The sequence below is a fragment of the Salvia miltiorrhiza genome, unplaced genomic scaffold (assembly GCF_028751815.1).
Source record: "Salvia miltiorrhiza cultivar Shanhuang (shh) unplaced genomic scaffold, IMPLAD_Smil_shh original_scaffold_190, whole genome shotgun sequence".
In the NCBI taxonomy this organism is placed as follows: domain Eukaryota; kingdom Viridiplantae; phylum Streptophyta; class Magnoliopsida; order Lamiales; family Lamiaceae; genus Salvia; species Salvia miltiorrhiza.
The window spans coordinates 296183-303245 of NW_026651498.1; the positions used below are offsets into that span (position 1 = coordinate 296183).

Here is a 7063-nt window from a genome sequence, read left to right on the forward strand (position 1 = left end):
TAATTAAAATTACAATTTTATGTATTTAATAGCAATTAGAGCGTAGAAATAATAGTTTGAAGATGAAGAAAAATGAGTTAGGTATAGAGAAAGTGAAAAGTATAATTTTGGATGTGTGAAAGAAAAATGTAAGAGATGGAAAGGGACCTAATCCTACGATCTTGTCTACAGGAGTCGGTCAACACGTAAACATAGTAGTACGTGTTGCTTTTGGGGTTGGAATTTCGTCGGAGTTTAGACGGTAGTACTGCATCATATAAAGTCGTATTCAATTACTACTATTTATTTCAACTGCCGTTAATCTATTTTAGATTAAATTTACATACAATACTAGTATTTCTATTTGGTTTGATGTTCTATTTAAAAAGGAATATTAAGGAAATTCCAAAGATGAAGGTTGTGTTGTTAAGATGGGAAGTGTCCCCACCTAAGTTGCTCGAAAAGAGTGTGGAGTTGAAAATATGAAATGTGAGGATTCTAAATTTGGGTGAAATCAAATGTGGCATCAGAGACAGCTAAAAGAGTAGGGACATAAACTTGGACAGATAATGGTGGAGCAATTGTCTCGTCAAATCCAAATTTGATACATATATATACACTACTGTTGTTGTTTGGTCCAATATAATTAATGCACCTTTATCCATCTATCAGCTAATTCCATCTTTATTATTCAAGTCGGAGACAGTGTTTCAGATGTTAGGATTTCAAATACGTGGAACGTCACGTCTTGCCGATGCATATACTCCTCTCTACATGCATTTTTCTTTCTCAATAGTCAATATATGGAGGACTTGTGCGCAAAACAAGAAACCAGAGGGATTGATATGCAATAATCAGATTAGGGAAATGTTATGTAACATGCAGTTTCAATAATAGTCACATTAATTGGAGTCTTGATGATTAATTTTATGTGAAAAGTAAAACAATATAACAAACATATTAAAATAAAATATCAGTGGAGCACTTAATTTCATCAACGCATCCTAAGACAAGCTTAAGAGGGTGTTTGGCTGAGCTTATAAGCTGTTTTGAGCAGCTTATAAGCTGTTTAAGAGCTTATAAGCTCTTTCAAATGTTTGGCAAAATAAGCTCCTAAACAGCTTATAAGTTCCAAAAATAAGCTCCAAGAGCTTATAAGCTCCCCAAAAAATAAGTTCATCTACCCCAACTTATTTTTTTATAATCTCATATGCAACAATCTTTTTATAAATATTTTTCAACTATAATTTATTATTTTCATCATATATCATTTAAGTTCATTTTTCTTCGATTTTCTCTCTCTAAAAAAATATTTTCTCTTTCTAGCAAAAAATTCTCTCTCTAGCTTATAAGTTCAATTATCCAAATATTTTGACAACTTATAAGCTCTTAAAAATAACATCTTATAAGCTCTTAAAACATCTTATAAGCTACAAGAGCTTATAAGCTCTTTAAAATAACCTTAGCCAAACACCCTCTTATAAGCTCCTCAAAACAGCTTATAAGCTGTTTAGGAGCTTATAAGCTCCTTTAAAGTGTTTGGCAAAATAAGTTCCTAAACAGCTTATAAGCTCCAAAAATAAGTTCCAAGAGCTTATAAGCTCCCCAAAAAATAAGTTCCTCTACCCCAACTTATTTTTTTATAATCTCATATACAATAATTTTTTTACAAATATTTTTCAACTATAATTTATTATTTTCATCATATATCATTCAAATTCATTTTTCTTTGATTTTCTCTCTCTAAAAAAATATTTTCTCTCTCTAGCTTATAAGCTCAATTATCCAAACTAAAAAATTACATCTTATAAACTCTTGAAACATCTTATAAGCTCTTGGAGCTTATAAGCTCTTTAAAATAAGCTTAGCCAAACACCCTCTTAATGCTACAAAAGAGTAGATTTCAGAGAAAACAGGGGCAGTTTGTTTTTGCTTGTGTTGAGTTTGGGAAACTAGCAAGTGTAAATTAAGTTATAGCTTCTTGTACTCCATTCTCTTCATTTTAAGTAAAATATTCAGCTTTGCATTTCTTCAGAAGCTTCATCTTCATTGATTAGTATCTATCTTTCTTTTATGAGCTTAAGAGTTGGTGGATATGCAATTAAATACTACTCTCCTACAATAACATAACTTGAAGAGCAACAAAGATCTGGAGATTGGACACAAGGTAACAACTTAAAGATATCTCTGTGCTTTTCCATTGCACACATTTCTTGGAATTTTTTCAAGAATATGAAATGTCAAGTCTTCTCCAAAATCATTTCAAACAAGATCTCTATGCTTCAAGGTGATGACACAGGCAAGTGAAGGTCATCTTGTAAAAGCAATTACTCTGGTGCAAAACAAACAAACAAATGCAGCTGTAAGGGAGCGTGTAGTGGATAGAAATATTTAAACTGTGTCAAAACCTAGGACAATAAGATGATCATAGTTGTGAAAGTTTTACTACTCATAGCATCATTGTGAATGACAGGAAACGTAGCTCCAACCAGCTTCCTTCCTCCTTATTCCCGTTTCTTCCATTGCTTCTCTGATCTTCAACGTGTGATTCCATTCTCCCGCTTCTGCATAGATATTCAAATCTCAAATGTAGGCTCCCACATCACAAGGCTGCAATTCCAGAATCTTCTCAGCTGCCACCTTTCCAAGCTCGTGATCACTTGCAAGCAGGCAAGCTTAGCTCGCATGCTGTCAATTAAACCTCCTCATCTCTTCCAATCTCCCTGCTTGACCAAGAAGATCAACCGTGCACACGTAATGCTTCTGACCAGGCTCGATTCCATAATCTCTCATCATTGAATGAAGATGGAAATACCCTTCCTCGACCAAACCAGCGTGGCTACAAGGAGAAACAAACACTAGTGCAGAATTAACAACAGCCTACTCACCAGACCTACAGCGAAGAGCAAAGCCATGAACTTCTCTACCCAACTTCAAGGAATGTAGAGTGGAGCATGAATTTAAAACAGCAGCTAAAATCCTGTCACCAGGTATGGATTCTTCGAATCCCATCTCTTGAAACAGCTGAATAGCCTTATCTGCACATCCATTTACGGCAGAACCAACAATCATACAAGTTCACGAAACATTATATTTCCTCTCGAGTTGCTCAAAAACCTTTAGAGAGTCCTCCAAGTTGCCACATTTTGAATACATTGTCAGAATCGAACTGCCAGAAACTTCAGACACCATACCAAGTTTTACAGCCTAACTATGTACCTATCTCCCCAAACTCAAACTATTTATCAAGCTCAAGATATTGGAAACAATGTAGAGATCAGAATTAATACCCTTTTCTAGCATCTCTTGGAAAAAAATGATTGCTTTTTCATAAATCCCACTTTGAACAAATGCATGAATCATATTAGCCCAACCACCTACTTGCTACATCTCCCCAGTCTCTACAAAAACTCTCTCACATAAATTAACAGCTCCTACTTTCAAGTATGTATTTATAAGAGGTGATTTGACTATTGGATCAATATAGAGCCCAACCTTCAAAGTCCAGCAATGGATCTGTAATGCTTCTTCAAACATATCAGGGTTTGAACAGGCTGAAAGCATATTCAAAAGAGTGAAGTTGCTTATTTCCTCTCCAATTTCCTCATTTCAACGAGGGTGGAGAAAGCAGAAATAGAATCACTTAGCAAAGTCAAAGATGATGACAGTCCAAGAAACAACATTGCGCGTTTTCATTAGTTTAAATTGCTTCACAGCATCAAGCATAGCCCTGGATTTGGCTTACAGTACAGATCAACAATGGCAGTTCCCACAAAAACATCACCTCCAGCATCACTCTTGATGACGCGTCCATGAATGTATTTTCCCAATTCTAGCTCCTCTACTGCAGACAAGCAGCCAAAACTCTTGCAAATGTACAAGAATTCGGGGACAGAGTGCCACAACGGCATAACTTCGCAAAAACTTCCAATGCAACCCAATGATCATTGTTCTTGACTGTACCAGACACAACAGAATTCCAACAAACCACATTCTCACATTTATCAACATCATGTAACACCGTCAAAGCATCATCAACCTTACTACACTTGGCGAACAAATCTATCATTCCAGCCCTCAGATACCCGTTAGAAACCGATGGCTGCATTTACCGAAGAGCCACAAGCAGAAAGAACACTGCCATAAGTGAACTCATCCATGTCCGCTCCCACATTATGAATTTGAGAAAAACTCTCAAAGAATAACCGTAAAGAGAATTCTCGTCACACCCCAAAATCATCAAATTCCATGCGACCAAGTTCCTCAGAGGAATTTCATCGAGCAACTTAAACGCACAACCCAGTGCAGTCCGAGTAGGAAATAATCAGATTGTTAGCAGCGTAGACATTAGAGCATAAATCGTGGGTTTTGGATAGAAGGGCGTGTGCTACTTTGGTTTGTGCGAGTGTTAGGCCCTCAAAATTTGTGGGGTTGCTGAGCAAGAGACATGGGTCGAGCTCCACTCGACTACCGCAGTGCCCCAGCAGTGGCCCTCCAGTCGACTGGCGGTGAAGGTGCATTGGCGGAAAAAACACTATTTTCTTGCTCAACATGATCATATCTCGTGCTTCATGAATCATGCCTGATGCCTTCATGGTGGGAAATGGAATGGTAGCGCTAGCGTCATCAGCCTAACTTTCTCAATAACCTCAACAACCCAATCTTTTAATTAAAAAAAGTAAGTATTTCTCTTTCTTCCACATCTACCCCTACTTTCTCCATTTTATTATAAATGTTCATTTTCCATAATGGAATGTTTCATTACTAATATCTCATTCCTTTTTATGCAATATATTCTCTCTTTATACTTAATAATTTAAATTCTACAATTTTTATACTTTATCAATAATTCACTACAATCTAAATATTTTTTTCTTTTTTTTTACTATCTATTATCACATGTTTTGATTATAAAATAAATTTTTTTCTTTTTTTTAATCACATGTTTTGATTATAAAATACCAACATTTTATTATTTGATTGAAGAAGTCGTGTCAGAAATTGGTCTGCCAAATTTCTACACAATCGATTGGTGTAGTATTTAATATTTTATACTACGATCGATTGTACAGGATTGTGAGTAAACAAACATAACCATACTGTTAATTCACTTAAATAAATAAACAAATTAATTTTTATCAACGCTTTATATCAATATATAAAGGACGGATCTACCTCTAAGATTATCCCCAGCAGTGATTAGGGGTGAGCATTCGGTTATATGGTTCGGTTTTTGCTAAAACCAAACCAAACCATATTTTAGTTCGGTTTAAAAAAAAAACCGAACCGAACCGAATTAACCGAACAAACCGAACCGAATTAACCGAAATTTTTATAATTAAAACCGAACCGAACCGAAAAACCGAATTAATCTGAAGAAAACCGAAATTTTCGAAAAAAAAACCGAAAAAACCGAAATTTTCGGAAAAAAAACCGAAAATTCCAAAAAAAAATCTATAAAATTTAAAAAATATTAGAAGTTAGATATTATAAAATTATAATTAAAATATTATATATATACATATATTTATATATATATTATAAATATAATTCGGTTTTTCGGTTTTGTTCGGTTTTAAAAAATCCGAACCGAACCGAACCGAAAAACCGAAATTTTATGGAAACAAAAACCGAACCGAACCGAAAAACCGAAAAAACCGAACCATATTTTAAAATTTCGGTTTGGATCGGTTCGGCTATTCGGTTTCGGATTTTTTGCTCACCCCTAGCAGTGATCTAGTGATCCAATCATTCGATTTTTTTAATATTTTTTTTCAAATTACCAATATTTTATTCAATTCAATTAATATCTATTTTTTATGATTTATCAATAATTTATCCAATCAATCAACCACAACTTTTAAAATTGTAATATTTTTAATTGTAGTATTAAACATTAGTTAAAATAATAGAAAATTGCAAAGTTTCCAAAAAATATAAATTTCAAAACATTACAAACTAGGAATAAAAATTACAACAATCAGAATACAAAATACGAAATTAAAAATACACAACATATACTTCAAACAAATGAAAAAAAAAATACATATATATTTAGTTATGATTGCCGATGTTTTACCAAATATGCTTGATCAGGTCAGTTTTAAGAGCAATGTTAGCTTCTTTATTGCAAAGTTGTGCTATATTTGTCATAGAAGATTAAGTGGTACTATTTGGTGAAATTTTGGAGTTCATAGCAGTTTCGAATTGCACGAATCCCTCAAAATTTGGGATATTTTCAAGGCTTGGATAATAATCTAGTGATGCGATGGTAAGAAATTTTGAGAGTTTGAGAAAAAAAAAATCTAATTGAACCCACAGGGAAAAAGAGACACATGAAATTTTTGGAAGTGAAATTAATGTTATATGAAGAGAAAATGAGATAATTGTGTGTGTGCTTAACTATGATAATATTGATGTCTATTTATAGAAAATGAAAAGATAAATGTCCTGATATTTTTTAAATAAGATAATAAATACTCTCTACCCCATTATTTATAACTAGGGATGTCAAAAAAGCCCGAAACCGATGGGTCGACCTGAATAGACCGATAAAAAAGGTGGGTTAGGGCTGAAAATTTTTACCCCGAAAAATTTTTAGCCCGAATGACCCGAACCGAAAATAGCCCGAGCCCGATAGGGTTGGCCCGAAAACCGAGTGGGTTGGCCCGATTAACCGAACACATTCTTAATAATTGATTTTTAAACTTTAATACTTTACTTTTTTAATTCGATAATAACATTTTGATACTTGTAGAATACGTTTTGATTTTTTTCAACGGTTAATAACAAAAATCTATGATATAAAAGTCACAGAAAGATAGTCATTTATATTAAATCTATATACAATTTTTTATCAAAAACGAAATTAAAGTTAAATATTATGTAAACTTATGTTAAAAAAACACTAATTTGTGTATCTAAAATAAAGCGAAATGTCTTGATTTAAAAAATACGACATATTTTTATTACAAGAATATGATTATCTATAAAAAAAATAAACATATAAAAAAATCGTAAAACTTGCGGGCTCGAACGGGCTAGCCCGAAACCGAGTGGGTTAGGGTTAGGGTTAGGGTCAAAA

The 7063-nt window shown here is 33.6% G+C and overlaps 1 pseudogene; it reads right to left on the reverse strand.

Annotated features, from left to right (window-relative positions):
* Nucleotides 1-2229: 2229 nt before the first annotated feature.
* LOC131003316 (pentatricopeptide repeat-containing protein At1g74600, chloroplastic-like) lies at nt 2230-4596 on the reverse strand (annotated as a pseudogene).
* Between the last annotated feature and the right edge of the window lie 2467 nt (nt 4597-7063).